Source organism: Cricetulus griseus, chromosome 10 (genome assembly GCF_003668045.3).
Source record: "Cricetulus griseus strain 17A/GY chromosome 10, alternate assembly CriGri-PICRH-1.0, whole genome shotgun sequence".
Taxonomy (NCBI): domain Eukaryota; kingdom Metazoa; phylum Chordata; class Mammalia; order Rodentia; family Cricetidae; genus Cricetulus; species Cricetulus griseus.
The window spans coordinates 26,340,341-26,354,393 of record NC_048603.1 but is presented as its reverse complement, the minus strand read 5'-3'; positions in this window follow the sequence as shown (position 1 = coordinate 26,354,393).

Here is a 14,053-nt window from a genome sequence, read left to right as displayed (position 1 = left end):
GACCAGAAACATGACAAGGGAGAACCACCAGTGCTGTCTATAATTTGGGGGACAGGTATCACATTCTTAAGGAGTAGTGTGACAGACATATGCTGAACACTGAAAGACAGAACAGGAACCAACAGCCAAAGTCACCAGAAAGAAGTTGCATCTTTGAAAACTATCCAGGCCTCTATTGCTGGAAACATTTGGAATAGTAACTGGCATGTCACCCATAGGTATGTTGAAGTCACCAAAGTATTCTTTCTGTCTTCCTGATTCTGGAGTGGATCCTTCACTTAGCTTCATCCATAGAAGAATGGAAGGTATGCTAGTTAGTTCCAGGCTTAGCTTTAAAGGAGTCTGACAGAGTCTCGAAGCCAACCAGCTCATAAGAAATCTGATTGTGCTGACATGAGCTTGGTGTAAAGAATCGCCAGCTATCTCCATGAGAGACATAAAGAGAGGAAAGTATGACAGACATACCAGTGATTTAAGCTTGCTCTGATTTTCAAGGGCAGTCAGGGTGGAGAGTAAGTAACTCACTTCATACTCCTGGGAGCCGGGAGGGTCCATTGTTGATTAAAGATAACTTGCAGAACAGAGGAAAGTATTACCTATTTTTAAAAAAATTCATTGAGCTGTATGATGTTTTATTACATAGCAATGGATGCCCCAAACAAAATAGACAGAAACAAAATCCATCTTCTCATATCCCATATGTAACCCGCCTTCATATCAGTCAGGAATTTGCGACCCTTAGTGAGCATCAGTCACCTGGAAAGTTTTCTAAACTACATGTGCTCCATGGAGATCATCAAAATGCAAAACCCTTAGGCCTGCACATTTGCATATTTAAGCCTCTGAATAAGTAGAATGAGAAGCCATTGTAGTAACCCACTAAAGTAAAGACTCCTTTGCCTAAAGAAGCTCTTCTTTTAAAATGTAAATTCCTGCTGGGAGTGATAAATCAAGCAGATGGTTTTATGATTACACCAGTAATCAGATTGCTTCCCTAACTCCTTGTTATGTGGAGCAAATGCTGAGCGCAAAAAACATTGAATTGGAACAGGCATGTACCTGAGCTGGGACTCGTTGATGGAGGACCACAAAATAATGTTGTTTGATCAATCTAGAGCCAGCTAAAGTGAACGGGTGCCCTGAAGCACAAAGAGAGGTGCGGGGAGGGAAGCAGGAAGTGGAGACAGATTGGTGATACACACTCTGGTGGAAAAGCACTTGAGGAGTTTGGCCTTGGAGCTCTTCAGATAGTTGTCTGAGAAATGATTACAGCAGCAACACAAAGGGAAGAACGAAGGTCAAACAAGGTGGCATTATGCTCCTTAGAAAGCCAGAAAATGAAATTGTACTTTATTGGATGAATGGAATGTGTCTAAAGGTAAGGGATGTGGACCAGGAAGGCTTATGGAATGAGGCGATGCAAAGTCAGAGAGGTTCCCATGACTACAGGCTTTGTTTCCCCCAGTGGCCCTCATCATCATCTCCTCACAGTCTCCCCAGATGTCATCATCATCTCCTCACAGTCTCCTCAGATGTCCTCATCATCTCCTCACAGCCTCCCCAGATGCTCTCATCATCATCTCCACACAGTCTCCTCAGATGCTCTCATCATCATCTCCTCACAGCCTCCCCAGATGCTCATCATCATCTCCTCACAGTCTCCTCAGATGCTCTCATCATCATCTCCTCACAGTCTCCTCAGATGTCCTCATCATCTCCACACAGCCTCCCCAGATGCTCTCAGCATCATCTCCACACAGTCTCCCCAGATGCTCTCATCATCATCTCCTCACAGTCTCCTCAGATGTCCTCATCATCTCCACACAGCCTCCCCAGATGCTCTCATCATCATCTCCACACAGTCTCCTCAGATGCTCTCATCATCATCTCCACACAGTCTCCTCAGATGCTCTCAGCATCATCTCCACACAGCCTCCTCAGATGCCCTCAGCATCATCTCCACACAGTCTCCTCAGATGCCCTCAGCATCATCTCCAGACAGTCTCCCCAGATGTCCTCATCATCATCTCCACACAGCCTCCCCAGATGCTCTCATCATCATCTCCTCACAGTCTCCTCAGATGTCCTCATCATCTCCACACAGCCTCCCCAGATGCTCTCAGCATCATCTCCACACAGTCTCCCCAGATGCTCTCAGCATCATCTCCACACAGTCTCCCCAGATGCTCTCAGCATCATCTCCACACAGTCTCCCCAGATGCTCTCAGCATCATCTCCTCACAGCCTCCCCAGATGCCCTCAGCATCATCTCCACACAGTCTCCTCAGATGCTCTCATCATCATCTCCACACAGTCTCCTCAGATGTCATCATCATCTCCACACAGCCTTCCCAGATGCTCTCATCATCATCTCCACACAGCCTCCCAGGGTGGTTGATTCTCCCTGAGGAGCTGTGAGTCAGGTCCCTCTGAGAACTTTTCACTTTCACTCTTTTTTTCCCACTGTCCCTGAACCCACCTGGGGGTTTCATGCCACCTAAAGAGAGGAAGTGAAAGGGACTGTGTTTTCTACAAGACTTAACTTTCCTCCTAGAAGTGAAAGAACAAAGACATGTATGCCTCCAGAAACCACTTTACTTCCTGTGGTGCTGAGTCAGTGAGAAGAGAGCCAGGACTAAGTATGCAGGGCAAGCAAAGCATGTGACCTACATCATCTTTCTAACCTGTGTCTGGGGGCCTCTTTCTTGAGATAGATTTGATGACCTGAGGCAAAGACTTGGCAATAACTTGACAAAAAAAATCACATGATTGAGGGTTGAGAAATAATGGAGACCAAAAGTAAACTCAGACTAGTTAAGTCCTCAGTTTCTTTTTCCTCTTTTTTTTTTTTTAATTTGGTTTTTTGAGACAGGATTTCTCATTGTAGTCCTGGAACTTGCTCTGTAGACCAGGCAGGCCTCAAACTCACAGAGTTCTACCTGCCTCTGTCTTCCCGAGTGCTGGGACTAAAGGCTTGCGTCACTACCCAGCAAGTCCTCGATTTCTAACCAGCAAAATAATTCCGCCAATAATTTCTTAAGCATTATTTCCAGATCAGGGTTGAGGAGTTTTCAGCAGGTCCATTGGGTATACCTTACAGATTCAGCCTACCCACCTACCCTCCCAGGGAGGCATAGTACAGCCACAGGAAACTTAACTGGGAGAAAGTGCTTTTGACACACCACAGGTGGTGGCCACTGGCCAAATTGACATGACAATAAAACTTAATTAAAATGTACTATCTCAGGCTACTGAGTTGGCATGTGCCCTTTAGAAAGATCCTTAGGTAACTCAGTGGGTTCATTGAAATGTAAGAAGCATGGGCTAAATTAACGTGTTCCGGTTATACAAATCTGGTACCCCACTGAACCAGACCCAGAATCTCAGTACCATGTTATGCAAATACTTGAATTCCCAAAGCCCTCAGAACTCTTAACAAAAGGTCTTTGCAATGGGAGATAATATATATATATACATATATATATACATATATGTGTGTGTGTGTGTGTGTGTGTGTGTGTGTGTGTGTGTGTGTGTGTGTGTGTCTTGGACATGCCAGTAAATTCGTAGTTGACTCAAGTCTAAATAAATCTTTGCCAAACACCCAATTCCTGTCATTTGAACAACATGCGGAGACAAGCTCTTTACTGTCCAGACACCTTGGTAGGTTCTGAGGAGGATTCTACAGAAAAGAACAGCATGACCTTCAGCGGACCCCTGGTCCTTCAAAGGAGGCAGGCAACTCCGCAATGACAGGACCGTGTGGAGACAGGAAGGCAGATGTGATCACCAGGAGAGACACCCCCGGAGTCCCCTGGATTCCCTAACCCACCTGCCACCACTTTCGTGACAGATTGAACACAATACGGGTGCCCCACTCCCACCCCTGCAAAGAGTGGACATTCTCCACTCTTGCAATACGAACACCTCTCGTTCCCCAGCAGTTTCTAAGCCGGACTGCAGAGCAAAATCACCGAAGAAATATTCAAACCAAACCAAACGAAACAAACTCCCTTGACAACCCTGCCTTCCCGTCAACTCTGCAGGTGAGACCGGGGTCTATTCATTATCCCACTGGGCTCCATGTGGTCCTAATACAAAGCCAGGGTTAGGATGAGAACCTGTCACACCACTGCTCTGACACCTGATGCTGGCAGAGGTGTGGGGGCAGAGGGGGAGTACACACTTGTAAAAGTCTGGCTCCGCCCTGCAGGACTGTCATCTTATTTGACCTTGGGGACAGCCCCATAAAATAGAAAAACGACAAGAAAGAGATGCTTAGTCCCAAGCCTGAAAGGTCTTGGAACACATCTCCTGGCTTGCTCAGTGCTGGTTGGAATAGGCGTGTATCTGGAGCAGGATGAAAGCCAGGGCAAGCTTTTCTTGGTCCATTCCGGGCTCCTCTGCCGACCTAACAGGTGGGGACTGTTTAGCCGCAGGTCATGGTTTCACTGGAAGTCCTGTGTAGCGGTTGTGTCATTCGGAGCTTCTCCCACCTGACCAAGAGGAACTAGGGGTGGGTGTAACTCAGACGCCATGTGACCAGTTACACTTGAGCAAACTCTGTGAGAAAAAGGAAGGCTGCAAATAGCTCGAGGCACTAGAACTTTCCTCAAAACTCAGTCAGGAGTCATATTCTGATCAGAGGGGCACACAGCAGGGTCATGAGGACAGAGACGTCCTGGGGTGTCATTTCTCTCCACCCAGCCACCACATGCTGTCTTGGACAGGTGTGAATGGGCCCCTTCTTACTTGGGATTGCTTAAAAAGCAAACACGGAAACATTTGTTAAGCTCCCTTTTCTCCCGTTTCTCAGAGCAGTCCAGGAAGTAAGGCTGACTACAAGAGGCCTGCAGCAAAGATAAAGGTAGACAGGAAGGGGTTCAAAGAGGGGGATGGGGGGGGAGGCCTTTCTTCCTTTCTTAAAAAAAAAAAAAGAAAAGAAATCTCATCTATGCTCTAACTCAGAAATAAACCCATCTACTTGGTTATATGTCCTATGTATATTTCATTCCACTCTTGGCAGAAATAATTTTCAGTTCTCAGGAACAGGCAAGGCAGGGAATGGCAAGGGGAGGGCTGCATGCCTCCCGCTGTGAGGAGTGATACACAGATTGGGGTACACAGGAGGGCTGACATTACACAATCCACACATCAGCATTTCTGAGGCAGGCAGAAAGCTATTCCTGAGGGAAGCATGTTCTAAACTAGCGGAAAAATAAATGCTGCTTTGAAATTAAGCATCTCAGCCTATGACTTCCCCGCCAAACAATCTCTCCGGGGTTATTTTTCAGGGTGAAGTGTATGGGCACACGCAGGCTACTGCATAAAGGGATTGATTTCAAAAGGCAAGGGTCCTCGTTTTCATAAATAAATAAACCCTCCCTGGCCATTGGAATAGGATTATATTTGGAACAAAACTCCTAAATGTAGAGCCATTATCTGAAGCAAATGACCCACACTCATCCTGTGACCTAAGGTTGTCACTTAAAAAAAGGCAAGCTTGTGCACTGATATGGGTTGGGTGTGTTTTCTCAGGAAATACCATGCGCTCCCTTTGCTGTTTGTGGCAAGTGTGGCCAAATGACTTTCTCTCCATTAGACAAACAAGTCTTCTCACTTATACACAAACACACACACCCCTTTTCCTTGGTAACTACAGCTGTTCCTGGGTAAGACAAAGGGCTGTTCTCGGAGGCTAAAAGCATAAGCTCATATCCTATTGTGGATGGAAAGATGAGTTTCTGTCATAGCGCTTTTTGTAACTCTCCTACTCCACTCTCAATCCGACTATTGGAAATTGGAAGAGTGACATCAGCTACTATTCCTTCACCAGACACTGGCCTCCTTATGTGGACCATATCTCATGGGCCACATCCTAGAGACATCTGTAGTCAGGGAGAGGTGTTTTGGGTCTTTGTGAAGCTGTCTGCCTCATTAAGAATGAACCACACTGCAAGCCATCTAGAGTTAACAGAATAAATGCTGGAGAAAATACGGTGAAGACAAGTCCAGGACTTAGAGTTCAGGTAAAGTTTTCTGCAGTTTGACTTCCAGAGAAAATGGCATTTTGGATGAGACTTGGGAAGTGAACGGAAGCCTAAGTGCTCTCAGCTCTGAGATAGGCTAAAGGAGTGTCCTTAGTGAAGGCTAGCCCTTGCACTAGGTCTATAGTGGCAGTGTGTGACAGAAACAGAGAGCAGGGAACACTGACACTAGAAAGCTCTGGGAACCACGCCTGAGCCGGCTGAAAGGGGACAGAGCATAATCAATTCCCCAGAAAGAATTGTCAAGGCCACAGAGGGAGCAGGGGTGTGGTGAGGCCAGGAAAACTAGACAGAGCCTTTTTGTGTGGGTGGGATGCTGAGCAGACATCCAAAGCCACTACATGGAAGAGGAATGAGTAAGAAACACTGGCAGGCAAATGGACAGTTGGGGAACACAGAAAATTGTTGCCCTGAGACCACGCTCTCTAGCGAGGCACACAACAATTCTGCAGTAAAACCATGCAATACACGCCAGACTTCCCTCTGTTGAACTTTATTTGATGAAGCAGGTAGCTGTGGGCTGGATGTGTCGACCTCCGCCCTAAACCATAAGCAGGATGTTCAGGGAAAAGTACACAGTGCACACTAAACATGGTGTTATTTCTCCCTCCCTCCCTCCCTCCCTCCATCCTTCCCTCCTTCCCTTTCTTCCCATCCCTGCTTTCTTCTGCTGAGGGTTGAAAGGTTCAGGCTTTTGAGATCATCGGCTCTACCTCTTTAAGAGACAGACCCCACCCCCTGACAATACTCAGGGCATGCGCAAGAAAACGTGCTACGTCATCCACATCGTCACCTGTCACCCATGATGACTCTAGACATGCGTGGGACCTCAGTGCGCATGCCTTCCCTTTAAAAGCTCCGACTTCTCTCTCTCCCTCTCCACTCTTGTCCCTGCTCTTTTCTTTTCCCACCTACACTCTCTGTCTCTATGGCGACCGGCCATGGCGGTCAGCCGTTACCCCTGTTCCTCTTCTCTCTTAGTCTCCATACTCTGCCGGGCCATATTATAAACTAGTCAACATGTCTCAGCTTTCTCTTTTCCTTTTTTTAAATAAAAGCCTAACAAGGGTAGCTTCCAGATCCCTGATTAGGCTGGTGAATCACTCTATCTAGCACTAAGCTATAGCCCAGCCCTTGTAGCGTTGTTCTCTTTTAGAAAAGAATTAATCTAACAAAAAACAAACTTCCTGATATTTGAAAGTTGGCTTCTTGGGTTCAGAAGTCACTCACTGATTTTTTTATGAGTCCCTTGAATGTCTAGCTTCAGGCTAATGCCTAGAAAATAAGGATAAGATGCTGGGATGTCTGTCAGAACAAGACTAGTAGTGTGCCTATTAATTTATCCATCCATCCATCCGTCCATCTGGTCAATAAGCAAGTAATGAGTTTCTATCATTGGAAGACAAGTTGGCAGAATTCCGCAGAATCCCTTGGTGACTCAGCTATGGCTCCTTCCTCCAAGTTGCTTACCTTTAGGAGGAGGAGACAACAGGTACTTTAACATCTAGGATCTGATGCAGAGAGAAATGTGATGCCAGCAAAGAGGCTGATGGGGGTGTGAGGGTGGTCAGAACAAGATGACTTCCAGCTGGAAGCCATCAGAGCATCTGACAAGATGACATCCAGTTTCCTGTTAACTCTTCAAAGGGACATGTGAGTCCATGCAAAGATTACAAGCAGACTTGGAGAAAACAATGCTCTCTTGTATATGTCACCAGCCCTTAGGTCCCATCAGGGCAAGTTTTATAAATAGTTGGTGACTTCAAAAGTCTTGGAAATGGATTCTCTTTTCCACCCTCACCCCCTGGAAGGAGGGGAGGGTACCTACCTTAATAGAACTTTGTCTATTTGTTATAAATTTCTATGTTTGTCAACCCTTAATTTATGCACCAAAAGGAGTTGGTAATACACAAATGAATAACACTGATGATTCTTGGATGCCTCCACAATTTGAAAAAAAAAAAAAGCCGTGTTGCATCTGTTTTGAAGATAAGATGATGCCAGAAAAAGGGAAACAAGCCTGTTACATATGCCTTCAGACTTTCAGCTCCCTCTCCTCTCCTCTCCTCTCCTCTCCTCTCCTCTCCTCTCCTCTCCTCTCCTCTCCTCTCCTCTCCTCTCCTCTCCTCTCTTCCCCTCTCCTCTTTCCTTTTTGTCTATCTCTCTCATTATCTCTCTGTTTATGTCTGTCTCTGCCCCCCGCCCTACAGTTTGCCTTTGCCACCCAACTCCCTGGACCTAGTATAATACTGAGTTTGACTCCTCATCTATCACCCTCTACCCTGGCCAGCGTTCTGCTCAATATTTCCCCATGACCTCTGGAAGTCTTCCCTTTCTGCTGAACTCCATGACAGCTCCATGCCAGGTCTGCCAACACTGTTCTCTGCATCAAAAACATCCATCACCTGCTGATAGGGGTCTCCATGTATACGGCCCACACCTGAGAGTCAGCCTTCCAGCCCTTTCCTGACCTGTTCAAATTTGCTAACTATACACAAATAAGCACCTGTTTAGCATACCTTAAAATACACTCATTGATTATCTGTCTTGCTTTGGGCATTTTACTGGGTGCAGAAAAAATGAAGTTAGAAATTCAAAGATAAAATAGTTTATTATTCATTTTATTTATGTCATCAAGCCTGCAGAATAGATAGCAGTTCTCATTTGAGTTGGTCATGAAGAGTCTGGAAAAGACAGACACATTCCAGATTCAAGAAGAAATAAAGATTGGTTTCCTAAGATGGTTGACTGGCCACCACAAATGGCTGGGAAGCCGATGTTCTTTTATAATTCTTCTGAGTACATCGCCTTCTCAACAAAAACCATCATTGGCTATGCTAATTAGATGTTTTCCTAAGTAGGAACAATTACTAGAAGGTAGGTTGACCTCTGGTAGGGTTTTCAGCAGCAATTGCTTCATGATTGATTACAAACACCTGCAAATAGACATGTCTCAAGAGACAAAGAGGAAAGCATATTGTGTTGTTTGCGCAAGGCAGCTGTTTGTCCTTCCGGAACAGTTCCGAGGAGCATGGCAGTGAAGACACAGAATGACCCAAGGTTATTTGAATGTTCGTGTGTGAGTGGATTCCACATTTGTAGGTTTGAGGGGGTTGAGGTGAGATGATGGTCCATACTAATGACATGGTTTTCAAGAGGAGAGGACAAACAACGAATATCTTTAAGTCACTGAACTGACTTTTAGTAGAAAGTGAAGAGAAAGAGAATCCAGTTTTACTGACTTTGAACTTCACCTTCCTGGGGAAGGTGCTTCTGTAAGCGGGCTCCACGTGCTGTGGTGGTGAATCATAACGATACCCTTGCTGTGACATTGGGGGACAGGGTGATCTGTACCTTCCTTGAGGTTTCAGTGCATTTTCTTGTGACATTAAGTGGGAAAACAAGAGTAAAGGGAAATACCCTCTCCTTTGTCACACTGCCAGGGAAGAAACCACTTTGGAGGTCATGGGTCTATGACAAACACACGCATGCAAATTGTTCGCTGGCTCCCAGGGTCCATTTCTTTACCAACTACATAGCTAGGCAAAACGGAACGGGAAATAGTGCCTGGGGGAGAAATGAAAGGACTAGATTAGACGCTGGTTGCCTTTACAGAAAGGAAACTCTGTGAGTTTGAAAGTATACTAATGAAATGAACACGCTTGAGTGACTGGGGCATTTTTCTGATACTGAGACACTCAAGCTACAACCCCGGAATGTTGAGAGTGGGAAAAACAGTCCTCCTGGGGGAGGGGCACATGAACTGGTTTCCAATACCAAATGGTCAGTCCTGAAGGCATGCGTGCAAATTACCATTGTGTAGACTGAGAAGGTATTCGTGTACATGTGTGTGCATGTCGTGTGTGTGTGTGTGTGTGTGTGTGTGTGTGTGTGTGTGTGTGTGTGTGTGTGTTTGTGTGTGTGTGTGCATTTGTGTCTTATGCATTCATGTATATATAATATATATTTTCATACATGTATTTGTGTGCATATAGATATATGATATATATGTATCAACAAAGAAAAAGAGAAAAGAAGAATATGATGCCTGAGACTCAGCAGGTAACAGAGTTTTCTAGAACTAAAGGGAATGATACGAGGAAATGCATATGGGAGCCCTTGAGCTGAACTGTATCTTCAGTGATGAGTGAAGCCTGCCTGATATTCTTGATCTTGCATATGGACACTCAAAATTTTAAATGTTTACTACTTAGACCTTCAAGAAGACATTACTCAATCTGTGTTACAGTGCATTGGGATGTAGAGGGCCTTGAGCCAAAGAAACCCAGGCTGGAATTCTACTGAGATTCCCCCTTGTTCATTCAGCCTACAAATACTTACCAAAACATTCTGTTTTCATTGGGCTTCCATGTGCCACACTCTCCTGGATTCTCTACTTCCTTACTTTCCTATTCCAGTGCTCTCCTTTGCTGGCTCATTCACATCCTAACAAACACCATATTCAGGTCTCAGACCTTAAACCCATCTCTTCTGCATCTCATGCCCCACATAGGCTTTACAGGTCAGGTTTTTCTCTTCATTTACTGACATCTATATTCTGGTGACTTCCACTTTTATATCTCTAGTTCAGGCATCCCCCTTGGTGTCTTCTTAGCTATCACCACTCCTTGTTGAAGAAGCATCATCTATTGGACTAATTTAAAATAAACCTCTTGGTCTCCATCCCCAAACCTGTTCTTCCAGGAGTCTCTTAAGTGGTGGTGAATGGGAATGCTATCCTCCGTGTTACCGTGGTTTCTTTACCAGAAAGTGGTCATAGCACTTGTCTCAGAGTTTGTGTAAGGGAAACATGAGATAATACATATTCTCATAGTACCTGCCACACCTTGCATTGAATAAAACTCCACAGAGTGAACAGAATAAAATTTATCAACTTCTTTATCTTAATGGTTCCTAGACCCCACTTTTCTCCTCTTTGAGAGTCACATCATCTCGCTCTAGGACCATTAACACCATTTAAGCGGCATCTTCAGTTTAGCAAAATGGATGTTATTTTAGGTAGAGATGAGGGAAATCAAACAGCCAAGTTGCAGATATCTCACAACTGAGCCAGTTTGGGGCTGGGATAACAGCTGTAGCCAAACGGGAAACCAGGGCTCTCTAAGTTCCTCCTCTAGGGTACAAATTCTGCCCACTTACTTGGAGAGCAGGTCTGAGAAGATTTAACAACTGGGCAACTGGAGTACAGAAATTAAAAGCATGTAGCAACAGAATTGAAATAGAATCTTCAATGCAGACCTCTGAGCCTTGTTACTGAAACTTTTCGGTTCATTTTCTATAAACGAGACCAAGCATGTATGAAAAAAAAAAAAGACAGCTTTAAATTATCATATTAGGCACCCCCATTTGGTTTGAAAAGACCAATTTTGCAATATTTAGAAACAATAAATGTATTATATTTTAAAACTCTTCAAAGAGAAGCCAGGATCTGACTTTCTAATATGTTAATGAGCCAGAGATCACAAAACAAAACTCGCAACAGAAGTGAAAACCTGAGTGTGGGATTTTACACTGGCAGACTTACTCATATTCAAATGAATGGAAACCTTTTAAAGTTTAATGGAATACCACTTTAAGGTTCCAAATTACCACAAGTGTATATGTGTGTGTGTGAATACCGAACACCTGTGGATACAAGTGAGACAATACTAGGAAAGCAAACATTTGTGCTACCAAGTTGAAAAGCAATTTGGTAGCATATGTCAAAAAAAAAAAAATGGTTACAAAATGCCACCAGTCTTTCAATCAGAAATCTCACTCCTAGGAATTATTCAGCAAAGTAACTCAAAAGGGGTGAAGAGTCTACTAGATGTAAAAGGTTCTTATGACAATTTCACTTATAATAGCAAAGCATAAATGAGGTAAATACCTTGTGGTTTTAAATGACCAGGAAGTTTATCAAGCACAAGTTCTCTCTCTCTCTCTCTCTCTCTCTCTCTCTCTCTCTCTCTCTCTCTCTCTCTCTCTCTCTCTCTCTCTGTGTGTGTGTGTGTGTGTGTGTGTGTGTGTGTGAGAGAGAGAGAGAGAGAGAGAGAGAGAGAGAGAGAGAGAGAGAGAGAGGACTATATTAAATGGCTGACAATACATTCAGTAAGTGGGCATATGATTTTCTTCCAATCAAATTTGTTCCTACACAAAGTAGGTTCATTCTGCAACTAAGAATACAGTGTTCATTCTTTGAAGCACCACATAGCTTTCTGTGGTAGGGAAATATTTCTGAATTAAGAGCTAGGACAAGGGTTGTGGTGCATGCTTTTAATTTCCAGCATTCAGGATGCTGCTGCAGGAGACCTTGAGTTTAAGGCATCATGACTGCATAATGAGCTCCAGACTCTTCTGTGCTGTGTAACAAGATGCAGTCCAATGCAAAAACCACCATCAAGTTCATACTTTAAACATGTGTATATATATTACATTGTATGTAATATTAATTTGTCAATTAATATGATACATTCATATATATATATGAATATATATATGAATATATATATATATATATATATATATCTGAAAATAAAGAAAACAAAAATGCTGAAAAAGGTATTTGGCTTCTATGTAAGATGTAGAAAATAGGAAAGTCAATCCTAGAAGTAGCAAAATTCCATCCATATCAAACAGCCTCAAGTTCACAACCTTTAAAAAAAAAAAACAGAGAACAACAAACTTGCCTAAAATCAAATGAAAGTTAAGTAATGATATAGTAAAATAATGAATTTAATTAGTATTGAAGGCACCAGAAATTTTCATTTTTGAAGATAGGGAAAGGCCAGTAATGGGCTAGCATGAGATTACACAAGACCTGGGAATCACAGTCATATGGGAATTTACAGTATTCATTGCATATTCTTAACAGAATATGAACTATGACCTTCATAGGGATGAAGCCTGGAGATCCTAAAGCAACAACAAAACACAAACATATACAGTGGGGGAGGGGAGGGGAGGGAGGGAGAGAGTCCCTCATAGATGCATCCTTAAGAGAAGGAGACATGAAGCCCCACTAGGATGCTACATCTGACCTTTCCTGCAGAGTACAACCCTTCCACTTAGGAGAAAATGACAGAAAGCAATTCTGGCTTTAGATGAATGACAAAACTCTACTTTATGTAGGGTCAAAGTACTGAGAATAAGTGATTGCTCACAGATCATCTAGATCATCGTTCCCCATTCAAGACTCAGAGAACACCTCAGAAGGGGCAGTAGAAAGAATGGAAGAGCCAGAGAACAGAAGAAGACGTTATGTGGCTGTTGCAAGCATCAGGTCACTGCAGCTCCGCTTGCTTGCTCAAGACTTGTACAAGATGAGTCCAGTCAAAACCCCAGCATGGCTGTTGGTAGAATGGAGCACTCTGAGGATCTACATCTAACAGAGAAGATATTGACAGTTGACAGCTACTGAGGGGAGAAAAACATCTTTCTTTGGGGATGTTTCCAGTGGTAGGCTGCCCATGTCCAGTGGATGGCACTGAACCCAAACACATTAACTGGACTCAGAGACAATTAGTAACAACACCAACAATAATAAAAGGAACATGAAGTCATGAAGAAGTCAGATTGAGGGTAGTGTTGGAGGGTAGTGGAGGACATATATGATCAAAATACATTGAATGCATGTATGTAATTATTAAAGAATAATTTTAAAATATTTTTAAAAGTTTCGAGTAAATAAAGTAACATCGGCTAAAATAAACTTTGAAAGGGGAGCATTACTAGGGATAATCAGGAATATCACATTAATGGAGGAGGTCCTTCTGTGTATATGTTTGTCTATTTATTGGTTGATAAATAAAGCACTGACAGCCAATAGGGAAGCAAGTTAGGCGGGGCTAGCAGAGAAGGGGGATTCTGGGAAATGTAGGAAAGGAAAGTGGAGTCGCGATATGATCCCAGGAAGAGAAGACGAACAAGGCCAGCATCCTCGGTAAGATAAGTCCTTATAAAAATATATAGATTAGTAGTTATGATTAATAATTAAGACTGAGCTA